Raw genomic sequence first — 13,287 nt, 5'->3', positions numbered from 1 at the left:
CCCGAGAGTAGCATGATCCATTTGGGTTGCATATCATCAGGACAATTTGTTAGGATGGACTCTTGAGAGAAGGTTATATATGATTTATTAATATATTATAAGTTATAATATATTAATATGAAATCATATGTTTTAATTAGTATTGATCAAGAATTAATTTGGAATTAATTTAGTGATCAAAGGAGACTAACTAAATCTACGGGGACTAATTATGGTAATTAGTTATATTTATATGTATTGGGTTTATGATCCATCTTGGACCAACTTTATGTATGGATACATAAAGAGTTGGGCCACATGAACCATGGATCATAAAACCCATGGGTATGGATTTGGGTTATACCCATGACCCTTGGAATCCTACATATAAATAGGTGAGTACATAGCCAAAAACGTGACTTATTGTAACATCCCAAATTTCAAGCCCAAAAATTTCATTTTTAATTAAGTAATTCACAACATAGTTTACCAAAACATTTCCCATGTCATATCATTTGTAAAAAGAAACTTAACAATGTGTCTGAAAATCATATCGTCCAAAGTAAAATAAATCAGAGTACATTCCCAGAAAACTCCATGCGGAAACCATGTGTGTGTGATGCGCTGCTACACCGCCGACTCCTTCCCCTTGGACGAAGAGGTACCTGAAACCAAAACTAAAACTATAAGCACAAAGCTTAGTGAGTTCCCCCATCATACCACATACCATACAATCACATAGCATACATACTGATGGGCAATTCTGGGGCGTCCGTCCTACCCATGACAAGTCATTCTGGGGTGCTGACCTACCCATGTCAAGCCATTCTGGGGTGCTGACCTACCCATGTCGAGCCATTATGGGGTGCTGACCTACCCATGTCAGGCTATTCTGGGGTGCTGACCTACCCATGTCAGGCTATTCTAGGGTGCCGACCTACCCTCCGGTCTTTCAACCGAACACGGGGACTATTTCACCCCCTACTGCTAACATATAATGTCATATCTCAATCATGTTGTCAGACATATATAGGGTGTCCGACCTACCCGTTGGTCCTAACGACCGATTCGGGGACTAGTCCCCTCCTACTGATACTATCTCACATAACATAGCAAACCAGCATAGTCACATATCAAGCAAACTAGCATACTCGCATATCAAGCAATAGGAGACCAGCCAATTATCACAAAGACAATCATCTCAACTAAAAAACTACTAGTGGGCCGGCCTTGGTGCCTTAGACCCACTTCTACTGGAAGGTAACTCAACTCGATGTCGTGTAGTGTCTGAACTGTCCTCTGCGTGAAGGTCGGCTCTCCTCGACTCCTCAATCCCTACACGACAACCCTCAAGTCATCAGACAGAACGTACAACCCTAACCAGGGTTAATGCCAAACCAGGAAAAGTCAACATTGGTCAAAGTCAACACCCAGTTGACCTGACTCGCCAAGTTGTTCTACCAACTCGCCGAGTCCATGCCCCACTAACCCAATCCAACCCCGACTTCACTCGTCGAGTCTAGCAAGAACTCGACGGGTTCTCCTTCATCCAAACCATCAGGACCATCTTCATCCGACTCGTCGAGTTCCTCCTTGAACCCGACGAGCTTATCTCCCTCATAAGAATGTGTCCGGTCTACGACTCGCCGAGTTGTATGAACACCTCGTTGAGTCCATCTTCAAAGATTGGGAGATTGCCTTGGACTCGCCGAGCCTGTTCATACACTCGTTGAGTCCCATGTTTCCCAGGTCCCTTTTTATGTCTAAACATCTACGAGACTTTTCCTCCCTAACAATTGTTCCGTCCACAGAAAGGATTTGGTGGTCCTTACACCGCGACTCGCCGAGTCCCAAGAACAACTCGTCGAGTCCATCCTTGACCAACACTATACAGTTGATTTAAATGGGCCTTAACACCTCAAAACCCTAGATTTGGCCCCCTAATTTCCATTTCATACGTAAAGTTCCAAACTTGGAGCACATGCATGGGGGATTTGGCTCTAAAAGCCATAAAAGGTGTTATACAAGATGCATGGGGCTCTCATGGCTATAAAGTTGGAACCTTTATGCCATGAGACCCTTCCAATGACTCAGATCTGAAGTCAATATCTCATATAACACTCCACAAATCCGAATATTGCTTGGAAAGCCCTAAATGTGCCCAAAACCCAAGTCCAAAGATGAATAAACACATAAAACACCAACACAGTGTCATTTTACCTTGATTGAGCTGAAAATGGAACAAGATCCCTGAATCTCTAAGCCCCAACTCGAACTCTCAAGCTTCTTTCTTCTTCTCCAAACTACACAAACCACCAAATGTACCAAAATGGCCTTAGAACACACAAAAACGGCTAGGGTTTCGTTACACAGCTTTCTGGGAGTGATAAGGGCGATGGAGGCTGAGATAAGGTGTTTAAATAGGGTGCAAACCCTCAGATTTAGGGTTTCACTCAACCAGCACCTACTCGCCGAGTCAGTATCCCGACTCGTCGAGTAGGTCACTTAAACTGTCGCGGATCTCGACTATACTCGACGAGTCGGGCCTCCAACTCGTCGAGTCCCAAAGAAAAACACAAGAAATGCTTGAATTAACTGTGTACCAGGAATCAGGTGTTACAAATCTCCCCCACTTATCTTAGACTTCGTCCTCGAAGTCTGCCGCTGAATCCGGAAAAAGCTCGGGGTAATGTTCCCTCATCTCGTCCTCCGGCTCCCAGGTCCGTTCCGAGCCCTTGCGGTGCTGCCACTACACCTTTACCAGCTCCACCCTCTTGTTCCTCAGATCCCTTGTCTTCCTGTCAAGGATTGCCACTGGCCACTCGATGTAGTTCAGGCTGTCATCAACCTGAATATCCTCTAGAGGCACCATCACCGAATCGTCTACCAGACATTTCCACAACTGGGAGACATGAAATGTGCTATGAATCTGACTGAGTTCGGCTGGCAGATCCAGCCTATATGCCACCTTGCCCACCCGGGCTATTACTCTGAAGGGTCCAATATACCTGGGCCCCAGCTTGCCCTGCTTCCTGAATCGAATGACGCCCTTCCAAGGCGACACCTTCAGGAGCACCATATCCCCGACCTGGAACTCCAGGTCCGATCGACGCTTGTCGGCATAACTTTTCTTCCGACTCTGAGCAGTCTGAAGCCTGCTCCGAACCTGCTCGATCCTCTCCATAGTCTTGAGTACCACTTCGGTACTTCCCATGACTCTCTGTCCGACCTCTCCCCAGCATATCGGGGTCCTGCACTTCCTCCCATACAACATCTTGAAAGGAGGACGGTCGATGCTCGCATGATAGCTATTATTATAAGAGAACTCCGCCAACGGAAGGTAAGTATCCCAACTACCTCCGAAATCTAAAACGCACGCCCGCAGCATATCCTCTAGCGTCTTGATGGTCCACTCGCTCTGTCCATCCGTCTGCGGGTGAAAGGTGATGCTAAAATGCAGACGAGTACCCAGCTCGTCATGAAACTTCTTCCAAAACCTGGAAGTGAACCGCACATCCCTGTCGGAAATCACTGAAACTGGCACCCTGTGCCGCGCCACTACCTCTCTGATATAGATGTCGGCCAACTTTTTGGCCGAAATACTCTCCTGGATCGGAATAAAATTGGCGCTCTTGGTCAATCGATCAACGATGACCCAAATCGAATCCACTCCTCGCGCGGTCCTGGGAAGCTTCGTAATGAAGTCCATAGTAATATCCTCCCACTTCCATAACGGGATATCCAACGGCTGCGTCTTGCCATGCGGCCTCTGGTGCTCGGACTTGACCTTCCTACAGGTCAGGCATCTCTCAACAAACCAGGCTACGTCCCTCTTCGTGCAGGGCCACCAATAATCAGTACGAAGATCCCTGTACATCTTCGTCGCCCCGGGGTGAATAGAAAACCTGGATTTGTGCGCCTCCTCCATCAATACCTAGCGAACACCCCCATGATAAGGGACCCACACCCTACGGTGAAGAGTCAACAATCCCCGACTATCATAGTCGAAGGAGGAAACCTGACCCACAATTCACTCACTCTTTCGATGTTCCTCCTTCATGGCCTCCTGCTGGGCCTGCCAAATCCGCTCCAACAGCGGAGTCACAACTGTCATCCTCAGACAGATGTCCCTGATCGGTGCTGCCTTGCAGCTAAGTGCATCGGCCACGACATTGGCCTTCCCCGGGTGGTAGAGGATCGCACAATCATAATCCTTCACCACATCAAGCCACCGACGCTGCCTCATATTCAGATTTGGATGGTCCATGAGATACCTCAGGCTCTTATGGTCCGTGTAAATGGTACAACGAACCCCATAGAGGTAATGACGGCAAATCTTGAGGGCGAAAACAACAGCCCCTAGCTCCAAATCGTGCGTCGGATAATTCGCCTCGTGAGGCTTTAGCTGCCTCGAAGCGTAAGCAATAACATGCCCCCTCTGTATCAATACCACGCCCAAACCTGAGATGGACGCGTCGCAGTATACAACAAAATCCTCCATGCTCTTCGGCAGGGCTAAGATTGGTGCCTCGCACAATCTCTGTCTCAATGTCTCAAACGCAGCCTGCTGCTCAGGCCCCCAGCGAAAGACCACGACTTTCCTTGTTAGCCTGGTCAGGGGCATGACTATCTTGGAGAAGTCCTGAATGAATCTCCGATAGTAGCCTGCCAATCCCAGGAAGCTCCGAATCTCGGATGGAGACCTCGGAACCTCCCATCTCATCATGGCCTCCACTTTGTCCGGATCAACTGAAATCCCGTCCTGGTTGACAAGGTGCCCAAGAAACTTCACCTCGCGCAACCAGAACTCACACTTGGAGAACTTAGCGTACAAGCTCTCCCTCCTCAAAGTATCTAACATCTCTCGCAAGTGCTCCTCATGCTGCTCTCGAGTCTTGGAATAAACCAAGATGTCGTCGATGAAAACTATCACAGACCGATCCAACATCGGTCTGCACACGCGGTTCATGAGGTCCATGAACACAACAGGAGCATTGGTGAGCCCGAAAGGCATCACCACGAACTCATAGTGGCCATAACGCGTCCGAAACGCAGTCTTCTGCACATCCTCCTCTCTGAACCTCATCTGATGATATCCTGAATGCATATCAATCTTGGAGAACCAAGATGCTCCCTGTAGCTGGTCAAAGAGGTCATCAATCATCGGGAGTGGGTAACGGTTCTTCACCGTTACCTTATTCAGCTCCCTATAATCTATACACATCCGATGCGACCCGTCCTTCTTCTTAACAAACAGAATCGGGGCTCCCCAGGGTGAACTGCTAGGTCTATTGAATCCCTTGTCTAACAGCTCCTGCAGCTGTGTAGACAACTCATGCATCTCAGGAGGAGCCAACCGATACGGTGTCTTGGCTATCGGAGCCGCACCAGGGACTAGGTCGATCCTAAACTCTACCTGCCTCTCTGGAGGTATCCCAGGCAACTCCTCGGGGAATACATCCGAAAACTCTCGTACCACGAGCACATCGCCCACCGTCGCCTTACCCGCCTCCCGGGTATCCATAACATAGGCGACAAATCATGCGCAACCCTGCTGAAGGTAGCGCCTAGATCTCGATGCTGAACATAAAGCTGGTCCTCGTTGTGGCCTCTCGCCCTGAATCACCAGCTCTCCCCCACTTGGGGTCCTGATCCGCACCAACTGCTGCACACAGTTAATCAATGCCCCATTGGGGCTTAGCCAATCCATACCAATAATAATCTTGTTCCCCCGTAAAGGTATGGGAACCAGATCTACCAGATAACGCTCCTCGAACAGCCGCAAAACACAATCTCGGTAGACCTCTGATGCTCGCACTGACCGGTCGTCCACAATCTCGACCTCTAGAGGGCAATCCAACATGCCCGAAGACTCAGGAAACTTCTTGCTAAGCGCAAGAGAGACAAACGATCGGGTAGCACCCAAATCAAACAATACCTGAACTGGGATACCGTTCACATGGAACGATCCTAAACAGAGCACACATACATAACATATCAAAATCATAGCATCATAACATAAAAGCATAAGAAAGAAATCGTACCCGTCACCACATCGGATGCAACGCGTGCCTCCTCGGCTGTCAACTGAAATGCTCGGCTCCGCACCATCGGAGCCTCTGCCTTGGCCTTCCGGCCATCTGTAACCTGCGCTGTCGCTGGAGTCGGCGCCACCACTGGCGCTGCTGCTGACGCTGCTGTCAATCTAGGGCACTTGGCCTTCTTATGGCCCCTCTGATTGAAATGGAAGCAAATCAGGTTTGACATCTGCACTGTGGGGGCGGGGGCAGTACAATCCCTGCCAAAGTGCTTCGTCTTGCCGCACTTGTAGCAGCCTGACGATCCCGCTCTACAAGCTCCCTCATGCGGCCTGCCGCATTTCCTGCAGCGGCTCTGGCCCGGCTGGCCCTTCGACCTAACGTCGGATCCCTTGGGTTTCTTCCCCGAAACCCCTGTAACCTGCTCAGACTCTGCTTTCCTCTTCCTGACATGCTCTAAATTGTGCTCCCTCTCCCGCGCCCTGGCAATCATGGACTCCAGGGTTGGGCAGGCAGAATAGCTAACATGCTCCCGAATATCAGCCCTCAACATATCATGGTAGCGGGTCTTCCGCATCTCCTCATCCCCCGCATACTGGGGTACCAACAGGGCACTCTCCCTGAACTTGGCGGTGATCTCCGCCACTGTCTCAGTCATCTGCCTCATATCTAAAAACTCCCTGGCCAGCTGCTGAAGCTCCACAGCCGGCGCAAACTCAGCCCTGAATCTGGTCACGAAATCTGACCAAGTCATAGCCTCGACGGCTGGGGCTCCCAAAGAGTCACCAACCGACTCCCACCAGTCTCTAGCTCTATCCCTCAAACATCCCGCAGCAAAGCGGACCTTCGACCCCTCCGAGCAGAAGCTCGTCAACTGCGCAGACTCGATGTCTGCGATCCATCTCCTGGCAGCAATGGGGTCCTTGACCCCATGAAAATCCGGCGCACCACTCCCTCTAAAGTCCTTGAAGGACAGTGTGCGTGTACCCGACTGGCTGTTCGCCAAGTCACTCCTGAATGCTCGGAGGCGATCCTCCATCAGCTCAACAATCCCTTCCTTGATCGACCCGAAAATAACCGGGGTCGACTCAAGGATCGCTCTCGTGATCTCAGACGTGATGAACTCGCGTAGCCCGTCATCAATGTGCTCGAATCCTGCACCCGAGCCTGATCCTGATCCTGATCCTAAACATCCTGTTCCGTGTCGTGTGATTTCCATACTACAAATAAACACATAAATGTTAGGATCATACATGCTCTCGAGAGGTCTCACATACTCTCCAAGTTCCCTGGTTCCATCTCGGCCTTCCCTGACTCGAGTACGGATCCTCAGCTTCTAGTAGTACGGGCCCATACTACCTTCCACATTTATCCATACTTTCCTCAAGGATTGCTTCAACTTCACCAAGTCCCTTTACCGATACCCTTTTCCGCTAATCTCATCCTAGGCTCTCCTAGGGCACCCTTCGACCTACTCTCCGCCATCAGCTGCACTAGGAGTCCCTACTTCCCTTCCCTAACTAGCTTGCGAATATCGTTACATATCTGCTCACTAGTTAGTTAAAGTTAGCCAGGACCCCTTTAGCACAAAGCAAGCAGCATTCGTGCATTGAGTAACCACATCAGGCATAACCTAATCAGACTATCATACCCCTGGCTAAACAGTCCTAGCATACAGCTCATACAACAGGCATTCCAGGCATCCTCCTAGATCCTTAGCCCTATTCTAGCATGCAGTTCTCAGAATCATATATCAGGCATACAAGGCATCCTCCTAGATCCTTAGCCCTAATCTAACATGAAGTTCTCAGAATCATAAATCATACACATAACATGACAAGTATGGGTATCTTGGGGAAAACCTACTTGAGCTCGGCTGGTCGCACGCATCACACACCTTGTCCTTTCCCAAAATTCTTTAACTTAAAATTTTAGAAACCGTTTTGTTTGTAAAAATATTTCAAGCCCTCGGTTTGAGTTCAGACACCCCCGAGGGTGTGTCCGAATCCCTCAAACCAAGGCTTTGATACCAACTTGTAACATCCCAAATTTCAAGCCCAAAAATTTCATTTTTAATTAAGTAATTCACAACATAGTTTACCAAAACATTTCTCATGCCATATCATTTGTAAAAAGAAACTTAACAATGTGTCTGAAAATCATATCGTCCAAAGTAAAATAAATCAGAGTACATTCCCATAAAACTCCATGCAGAAACCATGTGTGTGTGACGCGCTGCTACACCGTCGGCTCCTTCCCCTTGGACGAAGAGGTACCTGAAACCAAAACTAAAACTGTAAGCATAAAGCTTAGTGAGTTCCACCATCATACCACATACCATACAATCACATAGCATACATACTGCCGGGAAATTCTAGGGCGCCCGTCCTACCCATGTCAAGCCATTCTGGGGTGCTGACCTACCCATGTCAAGCCATTATGGGGTGCTGACCTACCCATGTCGAGCCATTCTAGGGTGCTGACCTACACATGTCAGGCTATTCTAGGGTGCCGACCTACCCTCCGGTCTTTCAACCGAACACGGAGACTATTTCACCCCCTACTGCTAACACATAATGTCATATCTCAATCATGTTGTCAGACATATATGGGGTGTCCGACCTACCCGTTGGTCCTAACGACCGATTCGGGGACTAGTCCCCTCCTACTGATACTATCTCACATAACATTGCAAACCAGCATAGTCACATATCAAACAAACTAGCATACTCGCATATCAAGCAATAGGAGACCAGCCAATTATCACAAAGACAATCATCTCAGCTAAACAACTACTACTGGGCCGGCCTTGGTGCCTTAGACCCACTTCTACTGGAAGGTAACTCACCTCGATGTCGTGTAGTGTCTGAACTATCCTCTGCGTGAAGGTCGGCTCTCCTCGACTCCTCAATCTCTACACGACCACCCTCAAGTCATCAGACAGAACATACAACCCTAACCAGAGTCAATGCCAAACCAGGAAAAGTCAACATTGGTCAAAGTCAACACCCAGTTGACCTGACTTGCCGAGTTGTTCTACCAACTCGCCGAGTCCACGCCCCACTAACCCGATCCAACCCCGACTTCACTCGTCGAGTCTAGCAAGAACTCGACGGGTTCTCCTTCATCCAAACCATCGGGACCATCTTCATCCGACTCGTCGAGTTCCTCCTTGAACTCGGCGAGCTCATCTACCTCATAAGAATGTGTCCGGTCTACGGCTCGCCGAGTTGTATGAACAACTCGTCGAGTCCATCTTCAAAGATTGGGAGATTGCCTTGGACTTGCCGAGCATATTCATACACTCGTCGAGTCCTATGATTCCCAGGTCCCTTTTTATGTTTAAACATCTACGGGACTTTTCCTCCCTAACAACTATTCCATCCACAGAAAGGATTTGGTGGTCCTTACACCGCGACTTGCCGATTCCCAAGAACAAATCGTCGAGTCCATCCTTGACCAACACTATACAGTCGATTTAAATGGGCCTTAACACCTCAAAACCATAGATCTGGCCCCCTAATGTCCATTTCATACGTAAAGCTCCAAACTTGGAGCACATGCATGGGGGCTTTGGCTCTAAAAGCCATAAAAGGTGCTCTACAAGATGCATGGGGCTCTCATGGCCATAAAGTTGGCACCTTTATGCCATGAGACCCTTCCAATGACTCAGATCTGAAGTCAAGATCTCATATAACACTCCACAAATCCGAATATGGCTTGGAAAGCCCTAAATGTGCCCAAAACCCAAGTCCAAAGATGAATAAACACATAAAAGACCAAGACAGGGGCATTTTACCTTGATTGAGCTGAAAATGGAACCAGATCCCTGAATCTCTAAGACCCAACTCGAACTCTCAAGCTTCTTTCTTCTTCTCCAAGCTACACAAACCAACAAATGTACCAAAATGGCCTTAGAACACACAAAAACGGCTAGGGTTTCGTTACACGGCTTTCTGGGAGTGATAAGGGCGATGGAGGCTGAGATAAGGTGTTTAAATAGGGTGCAAACCCTCAGATTTAGGGTTTCACTCAACCAGCACCTACTCGCCGAGTCAGTATCCCGACTCGTCGAGTAGGTCACCTAAACTGTCCGCGGATCTCGACTATACTCGACGAGTCGGGCCTCCAACTCGTCGAGTCCCAGAGAAAAACACAAGAAATGCTTGAATTAACTGCGTACCAGGAATCAGGTGTTACACTTATGATCTTGGAGTTCATATGGATGGTTTTTGGTGTATGACGATTCTCTCTCAAATGTCTACCTTTGTCCATGATGTGTTGTGACTTCATTTGAGGCTTCCACACTATTGGGGCTAAGCTCTTAAGGCCAAATACATCAAGACTTCAAGCTACATAAAAGGTATGTTACCATAACTAGTATCTTATATGGTTTATGTCAAATGCATGCTAGTTATAGGTTTAATGCCTTGGAAACCATTTGCATGTATAATTAGTGAAAACATAGATCCAAGGTATTTAGGATTGTATGTGCACCATAGGATGTTGTAGTATATAAAACCCTTCAGTGGTATCAGAGCCTAGGCTTGTTTTCAATTATACTTGATGCAAATTGCTGAAAAAATCGATTTTCTGGCTGTCTGGACTGTGGACTCGCCCAGTCCACGGATGGACTCGCCGAGTCCATGAAAACATTCATCCTACTCGTCAAGTAGGTTCATACACTCGACAAGTAGGAGGCCCAGAGTGCATATTTTCGACTTTTAAGGCTGGAATTGGACTAGGAACATTACCGTAAGCTGTTTTTGAACTTATAAACCTGTTTTTGATGTGGTAATGTTCATGCTAATCCAATTCAAAATATAATTGTCAAAAGTTTCATGTTTTGTATTAGTTTAATGGTTAGGCTAATTACATGAAAATTGTTTGATTTGAATTGTCTTGTTCATATGAGTTTAATCTAGATCATAGTTTTTCTTGACATGCTTGTTAGTTGAATTGATGATCTTGGTGTTTTTTTAATGGGTTCCATAACTTGTCCTCAAGTTATGGAAAACCAAAAAAATTTGTGTTAAATCTTCATTAAATCCATAGGTTACACAACATGAAGAGTCATTTTCTCATAAATAGTTTTATGAACTCCATAACTTGTCCTCAAGTTATGGATGTTCAAGAGTCTCTTCATTAAAGTCTTTAAAAGCCTATATTAAACTCATATGTTATGAAATTGAAAAGTCTTTGAATTGTTCAAAACTTTCCCTCAAGTTTTGGAATTTGTATAGTTCCCCTCCCCCCCATGAATACTTTAATTCCAAGTTAAACCCTTAGAATTTTAAAAGTTAAAATTCAACCCTTATACTATTATAATATTAATAGTTAATATATATATATATATATATATATATATATATATATATATATATATATATATGTGTGTGTGTGTGTGTGTGTGTGTGTGTATAAGAACAAAGTCAGTCTTACCGTTAGTAGGCCTCATTCACGAAGTCGGTCTATAAGGGGGTATAAGGTTACCGCCTATAAAATGGCAATTTAATGGGTGTCTATTCTCACCCACCGCTTCCTTGACTGGTGGAGGGTCGTTAGCCGAACGGGTAGGATAGGTTTCTAATTCTTCCTTCATTAAAAGTATAATGATAAATCTAAAGTAACTAAACTTTATTAATTCCCAATCTTAGTTACTTTAGGAAAATGTGAATTTGGTGCTAACCCATGAAATTGCACTTTGCACATTGTTAAGTCGTTAGTGGAGCGTGTGTGGTTAACTGGCATACTAATCTGGGACTGACAATGTATGGAAAAGGGTAGTTTGATGTTAATCATAGATCAATGGAGCGTATGTGGTTAGCCGACACATTGATTAGGTGGTTGTAACATTGGGCGTACCAGGTTAATTTGCATGGTTATTCACACCTTGTTTGTGATCCTCGGCATCCCAGTCACAAACTTGAGAGGGCACAATCGAGATTTAAACATGCCATTGAATAGTTCAATGAATCTCAAAAGATCTAGGAGTTTCAATTCATTTAAAACCTAATGTTAAATTTCGTTTTTCATGGTGGAAATTGGTAAATCATCATTTACCTACCTTCAAATATTATACCGCTTGGATTACGGCATATCTCTTCCAAGTTATAAAATATTGTGTTGGATCCTAGCCTTAATATTTTATATTGGGTGTTATATTAAGGACTTAAATCAACTAAACTTGAATTTCTCCCTCATAGATGTCTAGTTATGACAACTATGGTCTTCCTTATCCTTTTGGATAAAGCTATCCTAATGAAGATGATATCTCAAATGGTGATCAAGGTGAAAGATTAATCCCTTTGTTGTGCATAAATGGGACTGGAAATCATACTTCACTTCCTCCACCTCCTCAAATTATTCTCCCTAACCCACAAGTTCTTGAATAGTTCAAGGTCACTCAATCCATATTGGCAAGCAGTGTATATATGTACCCACATCTTGGAGATGAAGTCTCATATTGACAAGTTGGGAGAGTTGGGTGTCAAAGTCTCAAGGAAGTTGGCTGTTGACTGGGTTCTTCAGTCACTTCCTAAGTCATATAGCGGGTTCTTTAAAGGACTACTATGTGACAGACCACGACATGACCCTTATCGATCTTACCTATTTGCTTGTTGCTGCTGAATCAGCAATGATATGGAGCACTGGTAAAGCAAATTTGATTGGAAGATCTACTTCCCAAACTTACATGGACATTGACAATGGAAACATTAGAAGTCCAGAAAAGTCTTCTCTTCCCAATGGAAAGGGATCGGCCATAGTCAACCCCATTGACCAAATGGTAAAGAGAAAGGCTAACTCTGAGATAGTCCTATGTACCATTACTAAAGACTCCATATGTTTCTATTGCCAAAGGAAGGGGCATTGGTTGCGAAGCTGCCTTATTTACCTGAAAGTTCACTAGGATGGTAAAAGTCAAAAATTTGGCTATGCTTTAGGTAAAGTCCACTATCTAACTCTATTAAGTTCCTATTTTAAGATTCTTGTTACATGATGTGACTAGGTCGCATTTTGATGTTTTAAGAATCAAAGAAAAGAGAGGAAGCTTAAAGGAAGAGTAAGTTGATTCTGATCGTGAAGATCAGTATTTTGAGCTGCTGCTAAGAGTTATGATAGATTGCTTAGGAATTGATAACAACATAGTTTTCATATGTATTTGCATCGTAAGGATAAGTTTTTCCGCAATTTTAAAATAAAAGGAAAAATTTTTATTTTATTTATTTTAAGTATCCTTACAATGGGAATTGTGAAAATTGTTGTTTAT

This window comes from Lactuca virosa, chromosome 6, assembly GCF_052849685.1.
Source record: "Lactuca virosa cultivar CGN04683 chromosome 6, Lactuca_virosa_CGN04683_v6, whole genome shotgun sequence".
In the NCBI taxonomy this organism is placed as follows: Eukaryota; Viridiplantae; Streptophyta; class Magnoliopsida; order Asterales; family Asteraceae; genus Lactuca; species Lactuca virosa.
The sequence above is the reverse complement of the archived record's forward strand: the minus strand, read 5'-3'. Positions refer to the sequence as shown.